The sequence below is a fragment of the Hermetia illucens genome, chromosome 6 (genome assembly GCF_905115235.1).
Source record: "Hermetia illucens chromosome 6, iHerIll2.2.curated.20191125, whole genome shotgun sequence".
In the NCBI taxonomy this organism is placed as follows: Eukaryota; Metazoa; Arthropoda; class Insecta; order Diptera; family Stratiomyidae; genus Hermetia; species Hermetia illucens.
In genome coordinates this window covers 74,293,135-74,310,028 of record NC_051854.1, presented here as the reverse complement: position 1 = coordinate 74,310,028, position 16,894 = coordinate 74,293,135, and the positions used below count along the sequence as shown (strand labels likewise).

At 42.4% G+C, this 16,894-nt stretch overlaps 2 protein-coding genes across 2 annotated transcripts in view; both read left to right on the top strand.

The window, feature by feature from the left end:
* The window catches only part of LOC119660512 (serine proteinase stubble), a 155,185-nt gene that overhangs the window by 2,579 nt on the left and 135,712 nt on the right, over positions 1-16,894 (top strand). The gene's annotated exons all lie outside the window — the stretch shown is intronic.
* LOC119660048 overlaps positions 1-16,894 on the top strand; it is a 132,943-nt gene that overhangs the window by 107,854 nt on the left and 8,195 nt on the right. The gene's annotated exons all lie outside the window — the stretch shown is intronic.

Here is a 16,894-nt window from a genome sequence, read left to right as displayed (position 1 = left end):
CATACGGATTAAGTGACCCGCCCACCGTAACCTATTGAGCCGGATTTTATCCACAACCGGACGGTCATGGTATCGCTCATAGATTTCGTCATTGTGTAGGCTACGGAATCGTCCATCCTCATGTAGGGGGCCAAAAATTCTTCGGAGGATTCTTCTCTCGAACGCGGCCAAGAGTTCGCAATTTTTCTTGCTAAGAACCCAAGTTTCCGAGGAATACATGAGGACTGGCAAGATAATAGTCTTGTACAGTAAGAGCTTTGACCCTATGGTGAGACGTTTCGAGCGGAACAGTCTTTGTAAGCTGAAATAGGCTCTGTTGGCTGACAACAACCGTGCGCGGATTTCATCATCGTAGTTGTTATCGGTTGTGATTTTCGACCCTAGATAGGAGAAATTGTCAACGGTCTCAAAGTTGTATTCTCCTATCCTTATTCTTCTTCGTGTTTGTGTTTGTGTTTGACCAGTGCGGTTTGATGTTGTTGGTTGATTCGTCTTCGGTGCTGACGTTGCCACCATATATTTGGTCTTGCCTTCATTGATGTGCAGCCCAAGATCTCGCGCCGCCTGCTCGATCTGGATGAAGGCAGTTTGTACGTCTCGGGTGGTTCTTCCCATGATGTCGATATCGTCAACATAGGCCAGTAGTTGGGTGGACTTGAAGAGGATCGTACCTCTTGCATTCACCTCAGCATCACGGATCACTTTCTCGAGGGCCAGGTTAAAGAGGACGCATGATAGCGCATCCCCCTATCGTAGACCGTTGTTGATGTCGAATGATCTTGAGAGTGATCCAGCTGCTTTTATCTGTCCTCGCACATTGGTCAGGGTCAGCCTAGTCAGTCTTATTAATTTCGTCGGGATACCGAATTCCCTCATGGCCGTGTACAGTTTTACCCTGGCTATGCTATCATAGGCGGCTTTAAAGTCGATGAACAGATGGTGCAACTGTTGTCCATATTCCAACAGTTTTTCCATCGCCTGCCGCAGAGAGCAAATCTGATCTGTCGCTGATTTGCCTGGAGTGAAGCCTCTTTGGTATGGGCCAATGATGTTCTGGGCGTATGGGGCTATCCGGCCTAGCATGATAGTGGAGAATATCTTATAGATGGTACTCAGCAACGTGATACCTCTGTAATTGATGCACTGTGTGATATCTCCCTTTTTATGTATGAGACAGATAATGCCTCCTTGCCAATCGTCAGGCATTGATTCGCTGTCCCATAGCTTGAGCACAAGTTGATGAACCACTTGGTGTAACTGGTCGCCTCCATATTTAACCAATTCGGCTGTAATTCCATCGGCTCCTGGCGACTTATGATTTTTTAGCCGATGAATTGCACGGACTGTTTCTCCTAAACTTGGTGGTGGCAGTATTTGTCCGTCGTCTTCAGTTGGCGGGACCTCCAACTCGCCGATGTTCTGGTTGTTCAGTAGCTCATCAAAGTACTCAACCCATCGCTCTAATATGCCCATTCTGTCGGAAATCAGATTTCCCTCTTTGTCTCGGCAGGATGAGCATCGAGGTGTATAAGGCTTCATCCTGCTGACTTGTTGGTAAAACTTCCGCGCCTGGTGCGGTTGCTCCCTGTACTTTTCTAGTTCATAGACTTGTTGGTTCTCCCAGGCTTCCTTTTTCCGTCTGTGAAGTCGCTTCTCCGTTCGACGGAGTTCGTGATAAGTCTCTGCGCGTGCCCGCGTTCTTTGAGAATGCAACATTACTCGGTATGCGGCATTCTTCCGTTCCCTTGCTAGCTTACATTCGTCGTCAAACCAGCCGTTCCGACTCCTTTTACGGCTGGGGCCAAGTATATTTGTGGCCGTATCCATGATCACGTTCTTCAGGTGGTTGTGAAGATCATTTGTTGATGCTTCATCTCCAGGTCCTCTGTTGACTGCGGTTATTGCGGCATCCATTTCCCTCTTATAGGTGTCGCGGAGGGTTGTTTTCTGGATGGCTTCAGTGTTCACTCTCACCTGATTGTCAGAGGGGATTCTAGGTGGTATTGTTATTCGGGCTCGGAGCACCATGCCAACGAGAAAGTGGTCCGAGTCTATATTGGCCCCCCTATATGTTCTGACATTCATCAAGGCTGAGAGGTGGCGGCGTTCGATCAACACGTGGTCAATTTGGTTGAAAGTGGTCCCGTCTGGAGAGGCCCACGTATGTTTGTGGACCGCTTTCCGCGCAAACCAGGTACTTCCAACAACCATTTCGTGTGACCCTGCTAATTGAATAGTCCGCAGTCCGTTATCATTTGTGTTTTCGTGTAAGCTATGGGAGCCAACGTATCGCCTGAATACGGGCTCCTTCCCTACTTGGCTGTTAAAATCCCCCAAGTATGATTTTGATATCATACCTGGGACAGGCTTCGAGGGTTCGTTCTACTGCCTCGTAGAAGGTATCCTTCTCCGACTCTGCAGTCTCCTCTGTAGGGGCGTGAACGTTTATGAGGCTTATATTTCTAAACTTGCCTCGCAAGCGCAGAGTGCATAGCCGTTCGCTTATGTTTTCAAAGCCGATAACAGCAGGTTTCATTTTTTGGCTGACTAAGAAACCTACTTCGGTCCCTGTCCATCGCATCTCTTGCAACGCTGTTATATCAGCCCTATATTGGGACAGGGTATCGGCTAGCTGCTCATCAGCTTCATCTCTGTACAGGGAGCGCACGTTCCATGAGAAAATACCCAAATCGTTGTTCCTTTGTCGTTGCCGGGTCCGTCGTTTTAAAATCCGTCCTGTCCGAGGCTCCTGTTGTGGCTTCGTAACGAGTTTTTTTCCGTGTAGGGTTGTCAGCCCTACCCAACCCCCAACCTGGAGGACCAGTTGGTACAATTTGTCCCGTTTTTAGGCGCGGGAGACTCGCCTTCATCCTTCTCCGTCTGCAGCTTTTCGTCAAGAAAGAGCTCCCAGCGGTCACCACGTGGATGTGGAGATAGGGTTTGGTAGTAGAGCTGTTGGTGTTGGTTCAGCAGGCATTTCCCAGGTTTTATGCTCCATCGTGGGTACCAATCCACGTTTCGCCCCGGGACCTATACTACCCTTTGACCACCATCTCCTCTTAAGGGGTCAAAATTAGTCGGCAGACACTTCTCTCAAACTCCGCCACGAGTTCTGAATGTTCCATGATAAGAAACCTAGTTTCCTCAGAATGCATGAGCACTGGAGAGATCATTGTCTTGTACAGTAGGAGCTTTGACCCTATGGTGAGACGTTTTAAGCTGAAATAGGTTCTGTTAGCTGTCAGCAATCGTGCGCAAATTTCGTCGTTTGATGATAATGTCACCACTATAAATTTCGGCTTTCCTTCATTAATGAGTGGGCTATGATCTGCTGCCGATTGAAGCTGCTGAAACTCAATAAAAAATAGTTGTATGCTGTTCTTCTTATAATGTCGATATCGCCAACATGACTAGCAGTTGAATGGGCTTAAATAGGATGGTGTTCCTCGCAATAGCATCAGCATTGCGGATCACTATTTCCAGTTCCAAATTCGAAATGATGCACTATATGGCATCTCCTTATTTTAGGCCGTTATTGATGGTGGAAGATCTCGAAGGTCATCCTGATCCTTTCATCTAGCTTTGCACGTTGGTCAGGATCATCGAGGTTAGTTTTATTAATTTAGTCGGGGTTTGAATTGTCTTATGGCCGTGTACAGTTTTACTCTGGCTTTGCTATCATAGGTGGCCATATCCCAACATATTTCATCGCTGTCCGCTGTAAAGCCTCTTCGGTATGGGCCAATGATGTTTTAAGTATATATAATAGAACTAACCAGCCAAAGCTGTTGAACTACTTGCTTTAGTTGGTTGTCTCCATATTCAACCAATTTGGGTGTAAATCCATCGACTATTGACGACTTACAATTCTTAAATTGTCGATTTGCCGGGACTGCTTCTTGAATGCTTGGCCGGGCATTATTTATCCGTTGCTTTTAGTTAGCGGGGCCTCCAACGCGTCAACATTCTGGTTGATGAGCAGTTCATCAAAATGCGCAAATCGTCGTTTCCATATACCCATCCGGTCGATTTCTCCCTTTGTCTCGACAGGAAGGGGCACCTGGACTAGTATATGGTTTCACTTTGCTGTTTTGTTGGTAAACCTTGTGGGCCTGATGTGCTTGCTCCCTGCACTTTCGAATTCGAAGGTCTATTGTTTCTTCCAGGCTTCCTTTTTCAGTGCACGAAATCGCCCATATGCGTTGGCGAAGTTCGTGATGCTTCTCTAGCCGTACCTTTATTCTATGACATTGTCGCTTTGCGGATTCCATTGTTAGGTAGCATTTGTCGTGAAGCCAGCCGTTCCAACTTTTTTACGACTGGGGCCAAATTTGAGTGTGCGACCCTACCAATGATAATATGCATGACATATTTACGGTTTAGAGTTGTTTTGATTTCCAGGATAGCACTAATATATGGTTCCATTTTAATCGCACTTCTGCAATTCGTCTAACCACCACTTGAACTTCTATGACTCAAAGCAATCCTGCTACTGATCAATGGAATGATGGTTATCTCTATTGATTTACCAGTTTCGTTTTCAGCCTATAGTCACCGTTTTGAAACCTGAAACTACCCCATTGGGACCTGAAACTACTGCACTGAAACTACTCTTCTTCATTGTAAATTTTGAGGATTTCACTTTCAAACAGTATTTACTTTAATTCTGCCTCTCACTAACTCTTTACCCAATGCTTTTGTAGATCACACCTAATTTCTATTCTTATTCAAATGCGAGGGGGTTGACATGTCTTAATCTGGGTAGAGAATCTTTTTTCGGCATAAGTTCCAATAGGCCGCTATGTCGGCATGGGTCCCGCTGAACCGGGGAATCAAAATTGATTGTCATAAAAGACGACTAAAAGGGATAAAAATTCGTGGGTTGGCTGTGAATTTCGAAACTACTTTGCTACTTCGGCTGCGACCTATAAGGCTGTCTTGTAAGGACCGAGACGAGATTTTGAATAACGACATAGAGTTCCTTCAAAATGCTATTTTTCTTAGATTTTAGTAAAATTTGCAGTGTTCTAATTTGAACGTTGGCGGCCCCTCTTTCTTTGATGCCGCGCTGTGCTATATTTTGGAAAGGTTAGTAGTAGCAAATGCGAAGTTGGACTAATGCTTGCACCAACGGCAAGGTGGGCCCTCGTTAATTGTAACCTGGTTTCGGGTAAAATGTGAACTGAGAGATTCCGATCCAGGATGAAGAAAATTTCAGTAGCAGTACTGCCGGAGGCTTGGAATATACAGGTCAGCAATATGAGTTATAGAAACGTGTCAAAGAGAGACTTCCTAAGAGCAACATCGCAATGAACGCCAAGCTGAACTCTCATATGTAATATCCAAACACGCTTCAGCTGCGCCGGAACATTGTGTAAATACAGAGCTTGCAGCAAGGTCAGTTGAGTTTTAACGAATTGGTAGTCAAAGAAAAGTCAAATCGACCACATTACGATCAACAGTTGGATTAGGGGTTGTCTACTGAATGCATGTAATCACAAGGGAACTGATGTCGGACTCAAAAGGAATAACGTCTTAATGATCGCTTGCCCTAGCTTATGATGCTTGCACCGAACAAGTTCAAAAACAACCGCTTATATCGTCCAGCTGACAGTGGGAGAATTATCCCCCCCCCCAAAATCCCTAATGTGCAGCTATGCGTCAAAGAGGAATTGGTAGGCGATCGCAAACCTTTTGCCAATGCAATGATAATGTTGCTTTTCTGGGTAATAAGTGTAAATACTAAATTCCCTTTGCTGTTTTGTCCAAGGGTTAGAAATGCATCTATCTCAGAAAGTGAATTTAGTACATTGCTACAGACCATCACTTTTTTGGAAGCTTCAAGCTTTCATCAATTTGTGTCTACATCATGAATTCGGGTTATCCTGGCCTGAAGCGGCATACAGGCCAAATACCCGTAGACATATTGATGAGTTGGTAGAAATGGTAACGGGAAGATCACACATTGAACACATGACACATGACATGACACATTGACAGCCGCATGGCTAGCTATGCTATGCGCTGCAACCAATTTTCACTGAATGGACGGTGAGCTCGGTATCTCGCTTAAGAACCGATAGGAATAGAACAACGGAAGAAGGATACACGCTTCTTGGAAAATCGTAAAAAGGGTGAAAGGTAATTTCCCGTACCGACAGCGACCATTCATAAGGATAGTTGTAGTAGTTGTTTATAGCAACCAATTGTGTTATAAACTGGTATAACTGCAAGATTAATTTCTGATTAATATGCCACCACAAATAGTGATATCTACTTGCATTAGCCCTGGTTTTTGTAGACGTCATTTCCAAGTTCCTTTCTATGATATAAATGGTTTCCTTTTTTTTATCAGCCTCTCGATTTTCTAACTGATACACGCTCTTGATATGCCCTTTATGTGCATATAAGAAAAGAACTAGGATAGGATTCCATTTATCTAAAAATAAACCAGCACCTGTTTCGGCATTTAATCAATTATAATATTATTGATTGATTTGATTTGAGCCTGTGTCGAATTTAAACGTGACTTAGAGGAAGAATATTGATTCTGGAAAATTTTGTTTCCCAGGACGAGGTTGTGAAGTGTGCATTATTAAGCAAGAAAAATGTTCGCTCTTTAGATCTCCACATTTCCATTTAGACATGGAAGGTAGCTTAAAAAGCTTTAGAGTTCCGCCTTCCACAGTAGGCGTTTCCGAAATCTGGCCTTCTAGACATTTAGGCTTGTTCGTATTTAGATGCCGCCAAACGTAGCAGAAAACTTGGCGTTCTTGAAAGTTCGTATGAACAATTCTAACGGAGTAAATGTATGGCCCTAAACTCCACTGAGGAGTAAACAGGAAACACTAAATTATGCCAAGAAACTGGCTTGTTAGACTGTGGATTTTCGCAGATGTTCTGTAGAGTTATCTCCTTCCCGGCAGCTTACTGCTGATCGGAGAGTTAAGCATTCGAACTGGAAACTTGGATTTTTAGCCAATGATATAAAGATTGTGCCAACCTTTCTTAATTTAATGGAGTATCTAGCTAACAGTTTCTTGGAAGCTATCGGACACCTCGCGTGGAACTTGAGCGCAGCGTCGCGTCTATACCACTATATGAACATGCTGGCGAAGGGCCTCTCAGTAATTTCAATGCGAGCCTGCAACTCTGCTTGCAAAGAAGGCATAGGTGGCGGTTAGTTAATGCTAGCTCCCATGAGATTGGAAGTATCTACAACACAGAATACGCTGAAATAGACCAAGCAACTGAGCCTTCAGCTTATCAGGTCTGTTAAATTCACACCTCTCATTGACATGCTCGTAAGAAAGATAGGCATTAAGTCATCCGTTGCTACGATTCAATGAGTCGCACGAGTTGAAACCGGTGGCCGCTGCAATTGATGAGTGGAAAGCAACCAATCTCGCTTGAACCAGTGTTTCAGCTCACAAAGCGATAGAAGCATCGGAAGCATCGATGGTCTCTACAGCTGTGTAAAAGGTTCAACACAAACTGAAGAGTCGACAGAACAAAAAGGATTTCGATTCGAATATACAATCACAGTGATTCAAAAATTTGCGCCGAATATAGCGAATGAGGAAGATGGAATCAATATAATGTTTTGGGACAGTTCTACTAGTACTTCTTTTTCTCCAGCCAGAACATTTTAGATCAGTTAAAATTACGTATATTTCCTGATCACTCCTTTGTAGAGCATGGAGCATCTACATAGTCTCAGTTTTCAATGAGCTAAGGTTGTCCTGTATTTAGCCTGCCCTCTACTCAAAGGATAAAAACCTTCAAGTAGAGACCAATTGATCCCCGGAGTTCAATTTCTGCTACATGAATGAGAAACGTTCTTTTTGCTTTTCAAACTTAAATATTAACTCCATTATTCGGCGGAATCCACTTTGATTCATCGACATCGAGCTTTAACGTCCTATAATTGTTAATGTCCCACAATTTTAAGCATTTACAACTCTATAGTACAATAAATGGGGAAGTAATCATTTTGCTTCAAGCGGACATATTTTCGTTCCGTTGCCTGGAAAAGTTTTTCTTGGAATCTATACACAGTAGTTCTACAAACATCTTAAAAGGGTATCAGATAGTTGAAGCTGTAACTTATAGCCAGGCAGTATATTAATATTACTGTCTGGCTACCACAGACATTCTTCTTTATCCGATAACATAAAAATTCTTGAAAATGTGCTCTTCCATTTCACTTGAGTAATCAAATTGATGCAATTTTGCAATTAACTGATTCTCCATATCAAAAGATGACACAAATCCTCTTCGATCCTAATGCTTACCTGAAGATAACTTTGGTGTTTTTGAAAGCTAAGCCATGACCTATGTTATTAATTGTTTTTCAAGGTTGCGTTTTTTCTGTCTCTTCTTTACACGATTAATGAAATAGTTGAAATTTTTACTGGCGTAGGCCAGTACGGTGAGTTGTCAAATTTTTAGTAACTCCAAGTGTTTAGATTGTTGTTTTAGGAACGACTAGTTGTGATTTTTTGCATTTCCATCTACCGAATATTTTGTAAGATGCAACTACAAATCGGATCGAGGGACCGCTTTGCGAAACTTACTGGTATTGAATTTACCTATTTTTTGGAAATGGTTGTAATACAGTCTTCTTCTTTTTCTTCATCTTTAGTCCCGTTTACAAGCGGGGTCAGCTCGTCGTAATCGATTTCGCCACTTGGTTCTATCAAATGCCTGACCTCATGCAATCGTGAGACTTTTAAATCCTCATCCAAGATATCAGGTCATCACTGTTTCGGACGGCTTTCTGGTCGCTTACCATCGACTTCAAATTATGTGACCATACCATCAAACACGCCTATCTCGCAGTTTTTCCACAATCGGTGCAACCCCATATTGATCACGAACATTGTCATTTCGGATGTGTTCAAAACGTATCACGCTACCAAACCGTCCAACCCAACATCTTCGTCTCTATTACCGCAAAACGGCGTTCATTGTCTTTTATAGTCGACTAATACTCTGAACCATAGAGAGCGACAGGACGACGACATTGCGTTAAATTAATGGCGGGACCTCCAAATCGTTGCGCAGTTGATCAAAACTCACCTATCGCTTCAATTAGCACATACAGTCGGAAATCAAATGTGCCTCTTTTCCTCAGCAGGAAGAGCATTGAACTCTATAATGCTTCAACCTGCTGACTTGTTGGTAAGATTTGCGCACCTGGTGCGGTTTTCGAGTTCACAGACTTGTTGTTTTTTCCAAACTTCTTTTTTCTGAATGTGAAGTCGCTTCTCCGTTCGACGAAGTTCGCGACAATGTTGCATTCTTCCATTCCATTGATAGCTTACCGTCAAACCAGTACCGACTTTTTTTGCTATAGGGGCCAAGTATGATTACGACCGCACCCATGATGACGTTCTTTAGATAGTCGTGAAGATCGAGGACTCTGGCATACATTTCCCCCTTATAGGTTTTATAGAGGACACTGTTATGGAGGCTTCAGTTTTCACGCCATGCTAACGAGATAGTGATCCAAGTCTATATTGGCTCCCCTATATATTTTGACATTTATCAATACTGAAAAGTGGTATTCTATTTGGAGGGACCTATATTTGTCTTCCGCGCAAACCAGGTATTTTCAATATCCATTTGGTGCAAAACTGCCAGTTGGATAATCGGCAGTCCCTTGTCATTAAAAGTTTTATGCAATTTATGGGAGTCGATGTATCGAATGAGTAAGGGCTCCGTCCTTCTTAGCGGTTAAAATTTCGAAGTGTGATTTTGATATCATTCCTGGGGTCAGCCAGCGGCGGTTTATTCCACTTCCTCATACAAGATATCTTTCTCCCACTCTGCAGTCTCATCTATAGGAGCCAGAACATTAATGTGCACAGCATTTCACTTATATGTTAAAGGCCGATAACAGTAGATTGCATTTTTTGGATGACTAAGAAGCTGAGCACATGGTTTACTCTCGCTCTTCTCCAAGAAACCGGTCCCTGTCTAACGAATCTCTTGTAACGCAGTTAGATCAAGAAGGTGTTTGGCAGCTCTCTTACGTACAAGGAACGCAAGTTCCACAAAAAAATGCGCAAATGGATTGTTCATTTCATTGCTGGGCTCGTCGTTGCAAAATCCGCCCAGTCTAAAGTTCCTTTCCTACCTCCATAACTCAAGTCTTGGGTTCTTAGCAAGAAAAATTGCGAACTGTTGGCCGCGTTCGAGAGAAGAATCCTCCAAAGAATTTTTGGCCCCCTACATGAGGATGGTCGATTCCGTAGCCTACACAATGACGAAATCTATGAGCGATACCATGACCGTCCGGTTATGGATAAAATCCGGCTCAATAGGTTACAGTGGGTGGGTCACTTAATCTGTATGGATGAGGATGATCTCACCCGGAAAGTCTATAAGGGCAATATCTATGGTCGAAAAAGAAGACGAGGTTGACCCTGCCTAAGATGGAGCGATGGCGTAGGTCAGGACGCCAGACAGCTTTTAGGGATATCGAATTGGTGGACCTCAGCGCAAAACCGGGATGTCTGGAGTTCCTTATTAAGGCAGGCCTAGACCGGATACCGGTTGTTGCGCCGTTGATGATGATGATGATGATAACTCTAGTCTTCCGTATAGGGTTGTCAGTCCGTTCTTAGGCGAAAAAGATTCGCCCTTCCCCTTTTACGTCTGCTGTTTTCCATTAAGAAAAAACTCCTAGCCACCACCCCGTGAAGGTGGAGATAGGGTTGGGTAGGGGATTATTGGTGTTGGCTAAGCAAGTTGGTATAGTCGGCTGGATTTTTTCCTAATTATTCGATGAGACGGTCCATTAAGTATTTTCTGTCTGAAATTGGATTTCGTGAAGCGTACCATCAACATAATCCCACAGGTCTCCCACAATATTGAAGTTCGAAGATTGTGGAGAGGTTTTGAGCAGGTTCGGACAATTGAACACTGCCACATGCTTTTTGAATCTTTGACATATGTTGAATGTTTGACAAATACCAAATTTTCCTGCGTTTGCATGCACATTTTTTGAAAATATCGATGTACAATATACGCAAGCATATTCCTCTTTACGAATGCCAGATTAATCCAGACCTGAGTTGGAAACGCATGTCATGGGTTCCGGATAATGAACTTACCCACCGGGTCAGCTACGAATATCGCAAGATAATCCTGTAAATAATGAGCCGCCGGTAAGCAGAATCTTTCCATTTGTGTTCTTCTTTGCTAACCCATTCTTCCCTTTCGAGGGGATTAAACATTCTTAGAAACAACCGTAATCCGGGGTGAAGGAATCAACGCGCTTATCGTATGAATTTCAGTAGAATTTCACGAGAACAGGACCCAATATGTTTAAGAGTCGCACAACAATACCAGAGCCGCTCTTTGCCTTTAGATGTTTAAGCGGTTATGCCATCAACAACCACGGACGGAAGAGCTAGACGAACTAACTTAATGAATTTATCGTCCGCTCCTATTACCATGTCACGGATTTGGAAAGAAATTCGTCAGGAACACGGAATCCATGACATGTTCACAACCTGGTTTCAGAAACTACTTTAAGTCATGCTCCGGAACAGAACGTTGTCAACCAATACCGAGTGATAGTTAAAACTAATCGAGTTCCCTACCAACTAGGCAACAAATTTTCCACGAAGTTTCACTTGAGCTCGGTGTGGAGTCTTTAACAAACCGAATACTCTTCATATAAGGCACTTGATGAATCCATCGTGAGTGGGGATGTCGACCCAATTTATGGTGAGGTTTTGACCGGATGTTAGGTCGAATTCATAGAATATGCTGAGATTCATCCAGACGCCAAAACTAACGGCTACCAACTCCATTGGTGCAGTTGACAGAATTTTGGCTGATCGTTTGGCTAGCGAGATTACTGCGACAAAGGTTCAGAAAAGCTGCCACCGATATTCGGCTCAATAATCAATAGCTTGGATCCAATAACAGATCTATGCGCAAGAGAACTTTATCGTTCTGGGTATTCCAGCTCAACAAAAGAGTCGAAAAGTTGAGAAAGGAGATTGGCCGTGTCACCCAAGCACTTCTTGAAAATCCATCACCGAGGGCGCACAGATGCGTTGGGAACATTATTGGAAACTATCACCTCTCCAATGATGTCCCAGTCGCAGAAATTCTCGAGGTGCTGAACCAGAAATGTGCGGTATGCTCCAATCGCATCCGTAGATATCAAAAGACCTTCCAGCGAAGGACGGACAAGACCTTACTCTTCTCTGAAAATCTCACTAATTCAGGTCGTGAAAATAACCTCAATATCAATCAGGCACAAGGCTTCTGAAGATGTCAAATCACAGGTCCGTCATCAAGTGGACGCTGACTCAGGACTCACAGTATCCTCAACAATAAATTTGCTTCGACTTAGTTTAGGTCTGAACTTAAGACGGATTTCACTTTAATATAATTCGGACTCACGTATATAAATGAAGCAATTACCACCTGGCACTACTTTCGGTCACGCTGCTCTCAGGGCGGAAGTGAGGCAGGATCTGATGAGTTGCCTCTGCCCTGGACGAAACCGCCAGCTTCTTTTTTTTTGATAGACTTGGTTGTTAAACCCAAAAAAGAGGCGTCCGGGGACCACAAGAGAGGAAGTAAGTTGTTCCCCAAGTGATCCAGTCCGTCATCAAGTGGACTCCTAGTACCCTTAACAAAAAATCGTGGAGATGTATTTGGAGGCAATCTAACCGTTGCAATTTACATCCAGTGTGGCTCCTACACCTTATGCATTAATGCAAGGCCCTTCCCGAAATGACTTCATAATGTCGATCAATTACCTGTCTTCCTATCATCAACAAGGTCTCCGTTTCAGCTTTCTACGTGAACATCGTAAAATATCTTGAGGTTCATAAATTGATAGCTGAGGACCAAAAAGGATGCACAAAATGGCTTTCGGTGAGATAGAGTGCGTTAATACGGATTTAGAATCAATAGACCGGTAAGGGTAGTTCTTGCAAACAACAGCATGCACAATAAAACTGCCGAAAAATTAAGAATCACTATCCCAAGTCACCAAGAAGGATTGGAGGAGGATTTAAAAACTTTGCACTGCAATCAGCATTCTTTTTGTGTTTTTTTTATGAGAAACAATACATCAGGCTAATGTCAGATAATAAATTATCACGTTTGAACTTAGGAAGCAGAGAATGGGATCTCATGTTCAATGTTACATCAGATTAACAGAAGATCAATACGTGGAAAGAGAAACCCATTCACGGAGGTCTTATCAAAAATAAGTAGTTCTCAGGCATTGACATCGAAGCCTCCAACAAATGGTTGACTGACGGTGTACTATTCTATGAGACCGAAACATTCCTGACTTCAATTCTGGATGATTCAGTCCCAACAAGAAATTAGAAGCTGTAATCCTTCATGACTCCTCAATCACCAACTCCAGTTGTCGGTTATGCAACTCTAAAGAGGAGACCATCCAGCACATAACATCTGCGCGCAAGATTTGGAGCAGTACCAAGTGCACCAGTCATCTTAACTCCGTCTGCAAGATTGTCCATCAGAACTTTGCGTTGAAGTATAACTTAGTGGCAACCTATCATCCCTATTGTAAGTATACTCTGCAAAGGATCTTGGAAAATGATCGGACTGAAATACTGTGGGATCACACTATTGTCACCGACCACAGTGTTAATCGCAATTGACCCGATCTAGTTCCGCTTCTCAAGGATGAACGAGCATGCTTCGTAATCGATGGAACCGTAGCGTTAGATTAGAAAACTGTTGAAAAACAATGAGAAAAAATATAAAAAAATATAAAAAAATACGACCTCTTGGCGGACGCTCTGAGGCAGATTTGGGGACTACAAAAGATCGAAGTAGTCCCAGTGGTATTTAGATGGTCGCACACACTTTGCGGTGAAACGCATCATCTCTGTGGTGTGGGCCTTTGGATGTTGCCTTCAGCCTATCTTAAGGTTTTGTCGCCTCTCGGTTCTGTTGGGTACTGTTGTGTTGGACTTCTCTAACTATATATATATATTTTAAATTCATTTGCGGGTTTTGATTCAGTGATTCTGGAAAAGAAGGCTCTTGGATACCACAGCTTTGCTTTGCACCTTTTATTGTCATGAACGGTGCAATAACCAGTATTTGATCTAAGACTGTTTTAATAAAGAGCGTCAGATATCCCAGTCCTGCGCCGAGCTCCACTAATTCGTTATCCCTCACAGCTCTCCGGTTCCCTTAAATCCTTTATTGGCTGGATCGTCTCCACCCAAAAGGATTAAGTAACTCTTCATCAGGACCGGCTAAAAGAACCCAGTTTTTTATTCTAAGAGTCCAAGTCTACGAGAAATACATGATGACTGATACGATCATGATCTTATGTAGTAAAAATGTAGTAATAATTAGCCTTTTAAAGAACATTGCCTTCTAGCGATGGTAAATAACAATTGAATGAATGAGTGTATTGAATATCACACCCATAATAGTTTAGACATGTTTGGTCATTACTTTTCGAATTATCCTTCTTCTTTTCTATATCATACAGGGTGCGGCAGCATAACTTCCTTTTTTCAAAACTCAATAAAAACTATTGTATGCATCGGAAAATATTTATTTATTTTTTATAATGTAGGTACATGTCTAAAGTTTTTATTTACATTGTTTTGAAGATCAAATCTGTTAGGTGACGTCCCCCATTCTCCATACATTGCGTAAACCGATTTCTGGCGTTTGTCATGACTCTTGTTAACATAGCAGGTGTTATGTTGGCAATTTCTTCTTGGATGTTGGTCTTCAAATCTTGTAGGATTCTTGGACGGTTCACATAAACACGGGATTTCAAAAAACCCCATAGAAAAAAATCACAAGGGGACAGATCGGCAGAGCGTGCCGGCCATTCCAAATCGCCTCTAATTGAGATAAGGCGCTCTGGAAAGTGTTCCCTCAAAACAGCCATCGATGCTCTTGAAGTGTGTGCTGTTGTACCGTCTTGTTGGAACCAAGTGTCCCCCAAATCCAAATGTTCTAGCCGTGGGAAAAAAAAATTCTGTAGCATGTTTACATACCGGTCCGAATTCACTGTCACTGTAACCTCATTTTCCTCAAAAAACCAGGGACCAATAATTCCAGCTTAGGAAATTGCACACCACACTGTGACTTTGGGTGAATGCAAAGGCTTTTGATGCAATTCTCGAGGGTTGGTGTCAGCCCAGTAGCGCATGTTTTGTTTGTTAACCGACCCACACAAATGAAAATGGGCTTCATCGCTAAAAAAAACAATAGCACCCTCGGGAACGACATCAAGAAGAAGCTCACACGCGTTCATCCGAGAATTGAAGTCACGTTCTGAAAGTTCCTGCACTATCGCCATCTTATAGGGATGAAAATGAAGATCATCACGAAGAATTCTTCTCACAGAACGATGGGATAGTCCAAGGGTAGATGCGTGTTTGCGCGCAGAACGCCGTGGCGATCGGAACGTTGACGCTCTCACTGCTTCAATGTTCTCAGGTGATCAAACGGGCCGAGGGACTCCAGTTCTTCCTTTTGTCGCACTTGCAGTTTGTCTGAATGTAGTGACCCATGTAACAATTGATTTGCGGTCTGGGACGGGAGCCAACGGGGCTAAATTAAAGCGATTCCGAAATGCACGCTGTGTTGCAATAACCGAACATCCACTTGAAAAGTAAACCTCAACAACAAAGGCACGCTCCTCACTATTCCAACGCATGATGGCGACTGAACCATGTCGGGACAAAACTTTACAGTATCCCCTCTCGAACGGGACCACTAGCGCTCCGCTATGACATCAATTAACTGAGTGGCGCGCATTTTAAAAAAGGAAGTTATGCTGCCGCACCCTGTATAACAATCAGAATATTTATCGACTATGCACAACATATTGTATTTTCTAAAGATTTACATTCAAAGCCGAACCGTAATCGAAATGAAGCCTTATATTGCCTTTAAAACATTTTACCACCTTAGGTATGAAACACTCCATTCCTCCAACATATAACCAGAATTACCCTTCGTTTCAGACCATTACCATACCTTCAACAGCCACTGCAAATCAAATCACTTCGTCAATTAGAAATCGTCTCCACGCAATATCGTTTGCTCTATTTCCTTTATATAAACCTGCTACTACCAGATTGCTCAAAGGGTTATTTCTTACTCTCATTTTTTCTAATGAATAACATGACCGTTAGCTTCCAGACGATATCTACCGTGGAGTATACAGAAAGAAACTAAATGGCATCAATAAGACATATTTTAATGCTTGAGGCTACTATTTGTCGGCCATTTATTACAAAAACCTGTGGGAGATATTTGTTATAAGACATATATGTATGTACATATGTACATGGTGGTAAAGGCGAATATTTCAATGACACTGTAAGAACAAGTTTCACTTCGCTCCACTGATCATATAAATTGAAATTGTAGCTGGACAGACGATGCGGCGCTGGTATTTTGACAAAAATATAACAACAAATTATTTTTCTGATATTGCTTCACACATTAACCAGATGAATTACGGCTAATTTGTTTGTTCCTTGAAGAAAGTTACGTTTACAATTAGAAATTAAATGATGCGTATATTATTCTACATCCTTTCAAAATTTGTCTTAAACATTGAAATTGACTTCCGTTCGCGCTCAGAGATTGGTCACAATTTCACGATCTATCTATTCGAACAATATATTAAATAAAACAATAACTGGAAACATCAAAATGATACCATTATCCCATAAAAACAAAACTAACTATTCATAATCCTACTGCTTTTTATCACTAGAAATAGCTATAGTTTTCTAATACCAATAAATGTGTTAACATCACTTAAATTTATATCAAGTTGCTCGCTTAAGTCTTTCGTTTACACAATTTCAAAGATACATTTTCCGGTTATGCAGTGTCA